Genomic DNA, 12,980 nt, shown 5'->3' on the forward strand with positions numbered 1-12,980 from the left:
GCAGATGGAAAGCTAGCTCCAAAATGGGAAGGTCCTTACCTGATAAACTCGGAGGCAGGAAAAGGGGCCTATAGGTTGGTCACTTTGGAAGGTGTTCCTATACCAAGAGCTTGGAATGCCATCCACCTCAAGGCGTATTTTTGTTAGTATACTTGACTAGTATGCTGGTATCCTCAGGATAAAGGTATGTTCCCTCATCTATTTTTACATTTTTTGAACTTTATTATTTCTAAATCAAGTTTACTGACTTAAGTATCGGAGGGGCGTTAGCCAGGCTAACACCCACCCCTCATCAAGAGCTTAGTGTTTTGCAGTTATCCAAAGGATGTGTTATCTCGACAACAGTTAGAGGCTGATCACCTCCCAAATGATATGATACCCCTGATATCCCTCAAAGTTTAAAGGTCTTCACCTTTCCAACAAACGCCAGGGGCGCACGAATAAGATATCCCGGATATCTCAAATGGTTTAAAGGTCTTCACCTTTCTAACGACGCCTGGAGCGCACGATGATTTGGGTATAGTTCGAGGCAGGCTGACCAGACCAGCTGACAATCCGTCTGTTGTTGGCTATATACCGAATCCTTAAGATAAGTGGCAGACGTGTCACACAAACGGTTTATAACATTTTCATGTTATCTAAGGTTTATAACACTTTCGTGTTATCTAAAGTCTTGGCATAATCATGCCCATGCATTTGGGACCTTCCCCAGTTTTATCTCAAGCTTAGACATTTTCATGTCTCTTAAGTAAAGGCCTAGTCGCCAGTTAAAAGGCTTTATCGCCAGTTAATGGGCCTTGTCGCCAGAATTGTCTAACTTTGTTTCGACAGATTGCTAAGAAGGTTACTAAATTGTTTTTAACTTTACAAAATCCCAGAAGCTTGATACTTAAAAAGGTCAACGATTGGGGACATCACATGTAAGCCTATCAAATTTATAGATAATCTCCACAAAGGTACTCTTTACACTTAGTTTTATTACACAATTTTTATTTCAATGTATGATCTTTTGGTTTGATTGTGATAACTCACACAAGGCGTAAGAATACATTATCCCTAAAATATTTTTTATCGGTTCCTAATAATCCTTTTGATTATGTTTTCTAAAGACTTGTAATTAGTAAAACATTTTACAATCAGGATTCATTATTCTCAAAATGGTAAAAATATTTTAGAATCATGTTTTCAGGATACGTTATCGCCAAAATAACTTATTTCAGAAAATAAAAGACATATAATATTCCAACTAAAATTTACAAGTTATCGAACACGATACTTAAAGCCAAAAGATTATACTACTACCAAGCATAAAATGCAGGAAATTAGAAAGGCAACACCTGGGTTTCGTCTTCAAAAGCCAAGATCCCTCCACCGGAATATTGCCAGATGTTCAAAAGTCAAGATAACATGGGCTTCATCATGGAAATTCAAGATCCCTCCACCCATGGATCCTAATATCCTAAGCATACTATTGTTCAAGACAGAAAAAAGAAAATTGTTCAACAACCATTACAACCCCACATCCAAACCAACACATAAAAAATTGGGCTCAAGCCTTTCTTTTCCACTATCATCACCCAATTTCACCTCGTCACCAACCTTCTTCGCCGCTCCCTTGGTCGCCTCATCCACTGCCTCCTTCGCAGTCTTCACCACGCCACTAGGACCAGCATTCTCCGTATCCTCACCAATGAGTTCAGCCAAAACCTTCACCCAAGCAGCCACATCCCAGACAGAGGTATCAACACCGGCATCTTTGGCCTCCCTAGCCATCTTAAGCCGAGACTGGAATATGGAAATAGCCGCAGACCTCTTCACACCCTCGGTAACCTCTTGGATCTGTGCCAGACGATCCGCTTCTTGGTGGACGAGTTCCTTCTTGGCCATCGAGAGTTCCTGCTTCAACTCCTCAATTTCCTTGGTCTGCTTGTCAAGAAGATTGGTTTTGACAGTTGCAATCTTCAGCATCTCGGCTATGCGAGTGTTGGAATCAAGAAGCTCATAATGAAGATCATTTAAGCAGGAGGATAGCTATTCCAAACCCTGTCCAAAATGAACTTTCCTCAGCATATATTATTTCGAAAATATGAGGATACTGGCAGGAGGTATACCTTGTTAAACTCTAGATTGTAGGTCGGAGAAGAATCAGATGCTTCCTGAATTTTCCTCTTTTTGGATCCCTTGGGGCGACTGCTCTCAGGTTTTGGTAAGGAGGCAGGGGAAACTTCTTTTTTCTTGGAACTACGAGTAGAGATCATGCTGTCAATGTCATCCAAAGCAAAGGCTGAAGCAAATTTACCTAAAAGTGTACAGGTTAGTATCTCTAATCCTTAAAATATTTATACTAACATTTCAATATCCCTTACCAGACATAACGGAGCTCTCGGACGGAGATGATTCTTGGAGACCAGACTGAAAAAGAAACGTTCTCTCTTCCTCGCCTATGAGGTAGAAAGAATTTAGCTTGTTCTCAGTTTCTTTGCCAGGAGGAGCGATTTCGAAGAACTTCAAGGCTGCAATAAGACAAGATAAAAGCATGTCAGTCACAAGAATAACAACATACTATTTCAAGACAACGTATCCTACATTTGGTCACCCAATGGTATGGAAGGTTTTTGGGGTTCGGAAGCGAGTATCTCCTAACAAGAAGAATTGCTTCTTCCATTGGTCATTGTTCTGGGTGTTTTCCAAAACTAGTGGATTCCGACCAGATTTGGTTTTGAGAAGATATCTTCAGGAACCGTGGCTACGAAGGTCATAGACGGAGGCAAGCTCAGAAAGGGTAAGATCTAGAGCATGATCGACAATTAGTCTCTCCAGGACAAACAATGTCCTCCAAACCATCGGCATGGTTTGGACAAAACTAAGCCCAGTTCTAATGAAAAACTCTGTGGTAAAAGCTGGAAAGGGGTAAGTAAAGCCGATCTTGAACGACAAAAAAGGAAAGCAAATCCAGGTCTTAGAGACAAGATCAGATAAGACAGCTGGATCGAAGGGTCGGAAAACGGTTCCCGGAGGGAAACAGCCTCGGGATTTTAAGCTCGCAATATCATTATTATTGAACGTGCATATCTCATTCACGGGGTTGGCAAGAAGATTTTGGCAAACGAAATCCTTAATACCGGAAGGGTGAAGCTTCGGACCCATGATTTCCAGAATATAAAGAACAAGAAGAATGAGTTTACCTGGATAGAAGGAAAGACGGATGGAGATATTATTTATCCAGGTAATTATAAGGACGGCCTAGGGTTTACTCAAAGGACGGACGGATGGCACGTGCATCAGCAATCAACCGCACATGCAGAAATTTCAAATTCAAAATTCAAAAATTTTACTGCTGTAATCCTTATCTACAACTGTTAAAATTTGGGGACAATTGTTAGGGCACGGATTTTCAGTATCCTCAGCAAAGGTTATGTTCAGAGCAGATTCAGGATGCGGTATCCTCCAAGGTAACAGGTATCCTAATTACATTATATAACTAACACGATCTTTGCTACTTTCCATGTTTACCAGGTCAAAGACGGTTGCTTGATTACCCGAGAACTCGCACTTGCTGTTATTAGAACGTGACCAATAAGGAAACGTGCTGATAAGAAGAATTAACGGCTAATTGATTTAGTCTAGGAGTTTCCTTAAATATAGGATTTCTTGTTATACTTAAAATGTTATAAATAGATCTCAAAACAAAGGATCAAACACACACTCTAGACAGACGAGACTTACTAGTACTCGCATTCTCTGTAATCATGATCAAGTTTGAGCTCCACCATTGTAATCACCTTTGTTATTAATAAACCGGTGGTGATAGTTTTCACCGCCTGGGGTTTTTGCTTGTTATCCTAAGGATAACAAGTTTTTTCCTCGCAACAAATCCTTATGTTCAAGCACTTTTATTTTCATTTTATACAAGCACCTAGTCCCGATTACTAATTTGGTTACGAAATTACCATTGTCAATTTTTGACCAAAACAAGAAATACTTGTCATATCTTCGTGCCTCCACGCAAAGGTTGACTTTCTTCGTTGTAAGATGGATATTATATCCTTCTCAATGGGCTCTTGTATTTCAACACCTATTAGGACTTTGCCGTCAGGATCCTCTGGATGCAAGACCATTTCTTTAGAGTCTTGTTCCCTAGTCTCCATGACATTTCTTCTTGTTTTCTGTAATTGCTATGCTTCCCTCAACTTTTTTGTAGATTTCATTGAGGAAGTGTAGCAATCCTTAGCATCTTGCTGATCACTTTCAATCTTCGCTATTCCCCATAGGGTAGGTAGCTTTACGCGTTGATGATAAGTGGAGGGGACTGCCTTCAATTCGTGCATCCATAGCCTGCCAAGAATAACATTGCAACAAGACAAGGAATCGATAACACAAAATTTTTTAATAGAGTTTACTCCCTCTATATATATGGGTAGTTTGATGTCACCCAATGTATTATTCGTTTCCCCACTGAATCCTACAAGAACTGAGGATCATGGGACGATTTCTAACTCCGGGATATTCATCCTTCGAAGTACTTCTAGTTGGATGATGTTAACTGAACTTCCTCCATCAATAAGTATCCTACGTACATAATGGTTAGAAATAAATAAAGTAATGACCAAACCGTCATGATGAGGACCCTGGAGATTGACTCGATCATCCTCATCGAGATAATTCTTTGCTCGGCTGTTGTAGAAGTCTTGATTGGCCTTTCACCATTCTCCAGTTTGCATTCTTTGGTGTACTTCTTTGCAACCGAATAAGAGGTTCCGCGTATATCGGATCCTCCAAAGATCATGTTGATAACTTGAGCGTCTGGGGGAGGTGGAGCAGCCTTTTCCGGAACTGGTTCAGGATCCTGATTCCTGGGCTTTTTTCTTCTGAACAGCTCCTTAAGGTGACCCTTTCTAAGGAGGTAGCTTATCTCTTTTCTCAAGGCTATGCAATCCTCTGTCATATGGCCGAAGTCTTCATGAAAGGCACACCATTTCGATTTCTCATTTTTCCTTGGCCATCTTGCTTTTTCGCCCAAGTTCCTAACAGATCACTCCTCCCATATCTACGGAGAAGCAATAATCAGATATTCTTGTACAATCTTCGTCGTCCTCCTCCTCTTCTACAGCGTTGATATTTTGGCCATTTGATTTATTGTATGGCTTAGAGTTGCCGTTCCTGAAGTAGGATCCTTGCTTCTTGTCTTGAGACTCGTTTTTCACCGGAGTGCTCAGTTGATGTTGTATTCTTTGATCCTCCTCCAACCTGATGAATCTTAAAGCTCTGTTTCGGACTTCATCTAAATTCCTGCAAGGGGTCATCACAAGATCTTGATAAAATGGAGAGTCCTTTTGTAACCCCATTTTGAATGCCTCAACAGCTGTCGGGACATCCAAATTTGGAATTTCCAAAGCCTCTCTTCCTAACCTTGTAAGGAACTGCCTAAGAGGTTCCCCACGAGGTTGGACAACTCTATATAAATCACTAGTCAATTTTTCAAAGGATCTACTACATGAAAATTGACTATTAAACAGATTAATCAAATGGGAAAAGGAAGTAATAGAGTAAGGAGGACGACTTAGCAGCCATTTAAGGGCAGATCCAGTGAGGGTTGAGCCAAAGCCCTTACACAAGCAAGCTTCCATCAACCTATCTGGAATCGGGTTGATTTCCATTCTTTCTCAATATAAGGCTACATGTTCCTCAAGATCCGTGGACCCATCATATAACTTCATACTAGGGGCAGTAAAACGCTTTGGTATCTCGGCATCGCAAATTGGTGGAGCAAACCTAGATATGTTGTGGCTTCCTGCTAGTACTTCGGGAATAGGTTTGATGACTCCAGGCACACTCGATATCATATCCTTGAGATTTTGTAGCTCACGAGCTATGGTTTGGTTGATCCCAGTATCCTGCATACCACCATGATTAGAGCCAAAAGATAGATTATCATAAATGTTACCTCTCGTGTGATCAAAATATCTAGCTCCATAGCTGCGTCGGGGGTACACTATTTCAGCATCAACTGTTGGTCCAAAAGGAGCAGCGGTTTGCATGGGTATGAAGTCGCCTTCATAGACCTCCAATAGCCTGGACCGGGGTTCCTTCAGAGGTTCTTTTCCATAAGGATAGTAGGATTCTGGATGCTGATGGATGATGGATTCTGTTTGGAAACCCAAGGATCCTGGTTGAAAGATTGAGGATCCTTGAAGTTGTTGGGTGGAAGATCCTTGATGGAATCCTAAGGGTTCAGGTTGGAATGCTGAGGATCCTTGCAAATGGCGATTGAAGGATCTTAAAGGTTGACCCAATGATCCTTGTTGAAGGATAGAGGATCCTTGCGAATATTGGTCAGAGAATTTTTTCTATGAGAGGTCCGAGGATCCTTGTTGAGGATAAGTGGATGCTGGGTACCTTTGATCCGGGAAATCCGGAGTGCTAAAATCAAGCATCCTCGGCATAATGGGGCTTGTGTTTTCAGCGGCCTTCTTGGTCCTCCTGATTTCCTCGATCTCGTAAAGGATCCTCTGTTAGTCTTGTTTTGCTGCTCCATATAATTCTTCATCTGTGAACACAAAATAGAACCATCATTGTTAGCCGTTACCGTTTGGGAGACAGTACTGGATTTTGATCCGGAGAAAACAGCAGTCTCCTTCTTCTGAGCGACTGTTATAAGTTTTTGTGGCTTCGTAGTGCCAGGTAGCGGTGGCAAAGTTACTTGAACCGGGACACTTGAAGCAGGGGTTGTGGGAATAGCTTTTCCTTGAGAGGCCATTGAGCATGTGATAAAAAAGGATTGAAAAAGGTAAGGATTTTTTGTGATTAAAGCACCAAAGGCCCCATGGTGGGCGCCAAACTGTTTTGGTTAAAAAATCAGACTAAGGATCAAGGAACCAAATTCGTATGTGAGGATTGGTGCTCAAATGAATTAATGCAATCAAAGTAACAATTATAGAAGATGAACATGGAGATTTATACGAGGAAAAGCCCTTGGTAACTAGTATCCCACCGGCATAAAAACCTCGGGTATTGAAAATTATCAATACCAATTATATTAAACTCAAAAGAATTACAAGAGATGGAATTAAGGCTGATCGTGATTACATAGTGTTTTTGCCAAGAGTTCTAAGTGTGCTTGAGAGTTATATGTTGATCAGCCATGGTTCAGTATATAAATACAAAAAAAATAACGTATACTAACTAATTCCTACAAATCCGACCACATTTATTTACTTTTTCTTCATAACCGTTCACGAACATGGACAAGCTGGATGGACCTGGTAAAATATGCTTTCCATAAAAGTAGGAATTCCAGTAAGCACGTGTTTTAGCTGCAAAATAGATTAGAATATAAATTGAAGTCGACTGTTGAGGATCCTTTATCCACTCAGGATCCTTAGTCCTGGTAATAGCTGCCGAAAATAATTGATCTTCGAGGATCAAAGATCCTGTTCCGAACAAGAATAAATATACGTATTTATATATTTATATGTGGTCATCATTATTATTTATATAATAATATATCAAAATAATTAATCATTCTTTATTATTATATTAGCTAGGTAATTGTTGATGCACCAAATTACTCTTACTTGCTAATCAAGAGTTTTCCCTTGGATTTTATATAAATGCATGGAAAGATTAATTAACAACATAATATAACCTAAACACACACAAGACAAAATTTGTAACTCTCTCCCTCTCCATATATTCGGTTTTCTCAAGAACCCTAATCCCCATCATTAATATACATCCTAACGGGAAACTCGACAAAGATGGCAATCATGTCATGTGGATTATTCTCATCAGTTGTGGTTACTCTCTCTGCTGTAGCATGTATGTTTTAGTTATAGGTTTATCATATTATTCATGTTTTCCATTACCAAAGTGGATAACTAATCAACATGTGGTATCAGAGTGATGTTGATTAATCAATTCTTCATATTTTCTATAAAATCATGATCTAAACCGGAAGACGTGAACTAAAATCTGATAAACCCTAACAATTTTTGGGTTTCATTATTAAAATTCATATTTGATATAACCCTAAGAGTTTTCAAAATCTGATAAATTCAATGATGTTCTTCGTGTTCATCATAGTTTTTCGAAAAATCACGTATAATCTGGTTTAAGACCTGGATTGTTATAATGTTTATCCCAAGATATTTCGAATTCTAGAAAAATTAATAAGAGAATTCTTTTAAAAAATAAACAAATCTTGGATAAACAAACAATCCCCAAGAATTTAGATATAACCTTATCATGTAACTGTTCATGAAATCATGTGTGTATGTGTTTATGGTTAAAATAGTTTTCAATAACACCAAATTATCAAACACACATAAAACCGAAAAACCCTTATTCCCAAGAAATAAACTTTCTATTTTACAAAACATAGAAAGCTTAACTTTAATGAATTTTTAATGTACACTTCTGCCCGAAGGTGATGTGTTACATCTAATCTGTAATTCAAGTTTAAATACAAGCTTTGTTAGTTTAGCCTAACATAATTTAAATGCATCACTTCTTCCCAAAGGTGATGTGTTACATTTATATCAAGAAAAACTAACTCATGCATAATTAAAATGGTTGTCTCAATTTTGCCCAAAGGTGATGTGTAACAATTGTTTTGCACATATACTTAAATAAATTTTAATTCTGTCCAAAGGTGATTTTCTTATTTAAGTGGAACTTTTAATTAATGTAGTCTATTAGTTTAATGTTAATAATAGACGTTTATTATCATATCTTCATAAATTAAAATGGTTCTTATTTATGCCTGCCTTAGTTTACTTTGCCCCTAGATCACTCTAAATTTCTTCTAGTTTAGTATCATAATATTCTCATCTAATTTCCATTAACGGCTTTAAATGGTGGCATCACACCATTAGCTGGAGATAACTTTGCCGCCTGGAAGGGATCTCTTATGATTAACCTCGCCTTCCTAGATTTAGACTATGCTCTAATCGAGGATGAACATTCAGCGGTAACCGCTGAAAGCACTCCTACTCAGCACTTATTGTTCGAAAAATTTAAGATATGTAACCACATGTCTCTAATCTTATGAAAAAATCCATTAGCATGTTAATAAGAGGATCCATCCCAGACTCTGAAAAAGCTAAAACCTAGCTGGCTTCTGTAGAGGAGCAATTCAAACAAACATCTAAGGCACGTGCTAGGACTCTTATTCTCAAGTTGGTGACTACTAAGTATGATGGAAGGAGTGGCATTTGTGGGCACATTATGATGATGAACGGCATGGCCCATAATCTGAAGGGATTAGACATGGAGATCAGTGATGTTTTTCTGGTGCATTTCATCATGACTTTTCTTCCAGCTGCCTATGAATCTTTCCAGATCAATTACAACACTAGAGTGAGTTTATTGCTATGTGCGTGCAAGCGGAAGAGTGTATGAAGATGGATAAACCAGAAGTTGCTTACCTTGCAACCAGTTCCAAAAAGAGGAAAAACACTTATCCAAGAAAGGAGTTTGCTAAAGTTCAGAAGACTAATACAGGTGCTTCATCCAGCTCTCAGAACTCCATTGTAAAGCCTTTTCGCAAGAAGTAACACTCATAAGCAGAAAGACTGCCCAGACTTTAAGGAGTGGTTAACTAAGAAAGGTAATGCTCTCTTTAGGATACTTCAGTCCTATAATTTAACTGTTCCAGCTAATACATGGTGGTTTGATTCTAGTTCTATGGTTCATGTGACCAATTCTACTCAGAGATTCCTTTCAATCTGGAAGTTAGAAAGAAACCAAATAACAGTAAGACTAGGGAATGATAAAGAACTTGAAGTCAAAGTTGTGGGAACTTCACAATTAATAATGAAAACTAGTTTATGCATTAAACTTTATGATACCTTATATATTTCTGAGATTTCTCATATCTTGTATCAAAACTAAAGTAAGATACGGACGATTTGATGTTTCTCATGGTCATGGCAAACTTACTATTTCTTTTAATTCTCAAGTGTTTGGTTATGGCTTTTTGGATGATGGTCTTTATAGATTAGAACTAGATGATAATTTTATGATCTTTGTTGTCATATAAAATTATAAATGAATCACCCACAAAGATTAAAGAGAAACGAGAATTAAAAACTTAATCTTTGTTGTGGCATTAACGTTTAGGCCACATCTCTCGAGACCGGTTAGTCCGACTCGTCAAAAATGAAGTCTTACCACATTTTGATTTCACCGATTTTGGAAAATGTGTCAAATGTCTTAAAGGAAATATGACATCAACAAATAAGAAAGGCGCTACTAGGAACTCTAAGTTATTAGAACTCATTCATACTGATATTAGTAGGCCTTACCCCATTGCTGGCGTAACCGGACTTACTTCATTTATTCCCGCTATATGTACTTGAATCTCATTAAGGAAAAATATGAATCTGTAACAACTTTTAAAGATTATAAAACAGAAGTTGATACACAATTAGATTGTCAAATGAAAGTTGCCAGGTTAGATAAAAGAGGTGAATATTATGGAAGACATACTAATGTGGGTCAGACTCTTGATCCATTTTATGAGTTTTGTAAGGTCCATGGGATCGTGAACCAATATACCATGCCAGGTACTACTCAGAAAAATGGTGTCGCTGAACGTAGAAATGGAACCATTATGGATATGGTACGGAGTATTAGCCAACACTAATTTACCTCTATTCCTCTAGACTAAAGCCCTTAAAACATTTGTTCATATACTCAATAGAGTTCCTTCTAAGTCCTAAGGCAAAACTTTATAACCCTTTCCCAAGGAAACTTGACCCTAAAACTATTAGCTGCTTCTTTATTGGGTATCCTGAAAATTCAAATGGTTATCATTTCTATTGTCCTTCCCATTTTACTCGTATTTTAGAAACCAAGCGTGCCGCGTTCTTGGAGGATTACAAGATCAGTGGGAGCAACACTAACTCTTATGAAGAATTACAAGAAATACAAGATGCGGGGGGGGGGGGGGAATCGTCGATTATTGTAACTCCGGTTATTCCTGTTGTACCCAATGCAGTTGAACCTACAGCACCAACTTTTCCACACTCAGAACCCGTTATAACAGAAAATGAAGGTACATCAAACACTCAAAACCAAGACAACGCTGAACCCGCTAATCAACTCAAGATGTCATCCACGTATAGAAGACCTACTAACTTTGATTATTATGTCACCTACCTAACTGAAGCTGACGTCGGAAAGCTTAATGATCCTATCTCTTATAATGAAGCCAGAAGCAGTGATCAATCTTCTGAATGGAATAAACTGATGATTGATGACTCCATGAAGAAAAATGACGTTCGGGATTTGGTAGAATTTCTCAACGGTGTCAAACCCGTAGGGTGTAAATGGGTGTTAAAAACAAAATGAGATCCAAATGGGAATGTTAAACGCTATAAAGCGAGATTGGTTTCAAAGGGCTACACTTAGAAAGAGGGAATTGACTATCAAGAGACTTTTTCACCCGTCTCTCGAAAAGATTCATGAAGGATCATTATGGCCCTAGTAGCTTATTTTGATTTAGAGCTGCATCAAATGGGCGTAAAGCCACTTTTCTTAACTGCAATTTTGACGAAGAGGTGTACATGAAACAACCTGAAGGTTTTAAACCTTAAGGTCAAGAACATCTAGTATGTAAGCTGAAAAAGTCAATATATGGGTTAAAACAAGCATCACATCAATGGTACCTAAAGTTTGATGAAGTCATGAAGAAACAAGGTTTTGCAAAGAATCAAGTGGATCAATGCACCTACCTCAAGATGAGTGGGAATAGCATTACTATACTTGTCCTTTACAGTTATGGGTCAAATTCTCAGTTAGGATCCTGACTGGTATCTTGAATGATATCCTGACGTTGGGGATCCTTAGCAGGTTCGGAATCCTGAACCTTATTCTGTGTAAACCAACTAATATGCTTGCAGGTTACTCTTTGGCTAACGACATGGAACGGCTAATAGACTAAGTCTTACTAGTATTTCGGAGTTCTAGTTGAAAAGCACGTGGAAGTCAGAAGAACAAGTCTACAATGATTATATTAGTTCAGATTAAGTGAAGACCTAGTAAATAAGCTTATTTTTAGGAATATTTGTTAGTTTTTCTTTCTATAGAAGGAGGCTAATTGAGAACGTTTAGAACACACTTCATTCTGCACTCACTATACAATACTTGTACTTACCTTTCCTTCTCAAGCAGTTCTCGAGTTGTAACCACCTTTTTTCATTTATTATTATGGCGGGGGATAGTTATCCCTTCCCGGGGTTTTTGCCAAAGATCCTTACCAGGATCCTAGACTTTCCTCGTTATATCGATGCGTCACTCTTTACATTTGCTGTATTTACTTAGCTTGCTATTGAGAAACACACTACCTCACTTTACTTAGTTGTTCAATTATTGCTTCAGTAATTTTTTATCAAAACAGTTTGGCACCTACCGTGGGGCAAGTGATATTTTTCATTTGCAAATCCTTATTCACTTTATTTCTAAACCGTTACCTTGCAAAGCTATACACAAAAATGGCCTCTCGATCAAAAACTACATCTTCATCCATGCCGTCCGTGATTTTCGAAGCCTCTCAACCACTTCCTCTTCCACCTGCAGCCCAAAAGAAAATGACCAACGTCGGCATTAACGTCCCTGGAGCTGGAGGATTAAGCAACATTCCACCTCCTACAACAAGGCCTTCAACCTGCGTGCCACTACAAAGATCTGGGTCCCTCAACACAAGACCCGTCCTTATGTCTAACGACAAAATTTTTGATATTTTAATGCAGATGAAGGACCATATAGAGGTTCAAAAGCAAGCCAACAACTCAATCATGAGGGAGCTCCGGATACTTGGGCACAAAGGAAGAAACTAGCAAAGGAATCCTTCACTCTATTTCTTCCTAGGAACCTGAACTTTGACATGCCGGGATCTCAGGGAAATCGTTGTGATGACTTACTTCCCATGCAGTTAAAAACAGGACAGGTGATCTTGTCCAGGCCACCAGAGCAACTCC

This window comes from Bidens hawaiensis, unplaced genomic scaffold (genome assembly GCF_021521415.1).
Source record: "Bidens hawaiensis isolate Kalapana, Puna unplaced genomic scaffold, B.hawaiensis_p1.1 tig00014403_1, whole genome shotgun sequence".
In the NCBI taxonomy this organism is placed as follows: Eukaryota; Viridiplantae; Streptophyta; class Magnoliopsida; order Asterales; family Asteraceae; genus Bidens; species Bidens hawaiensis.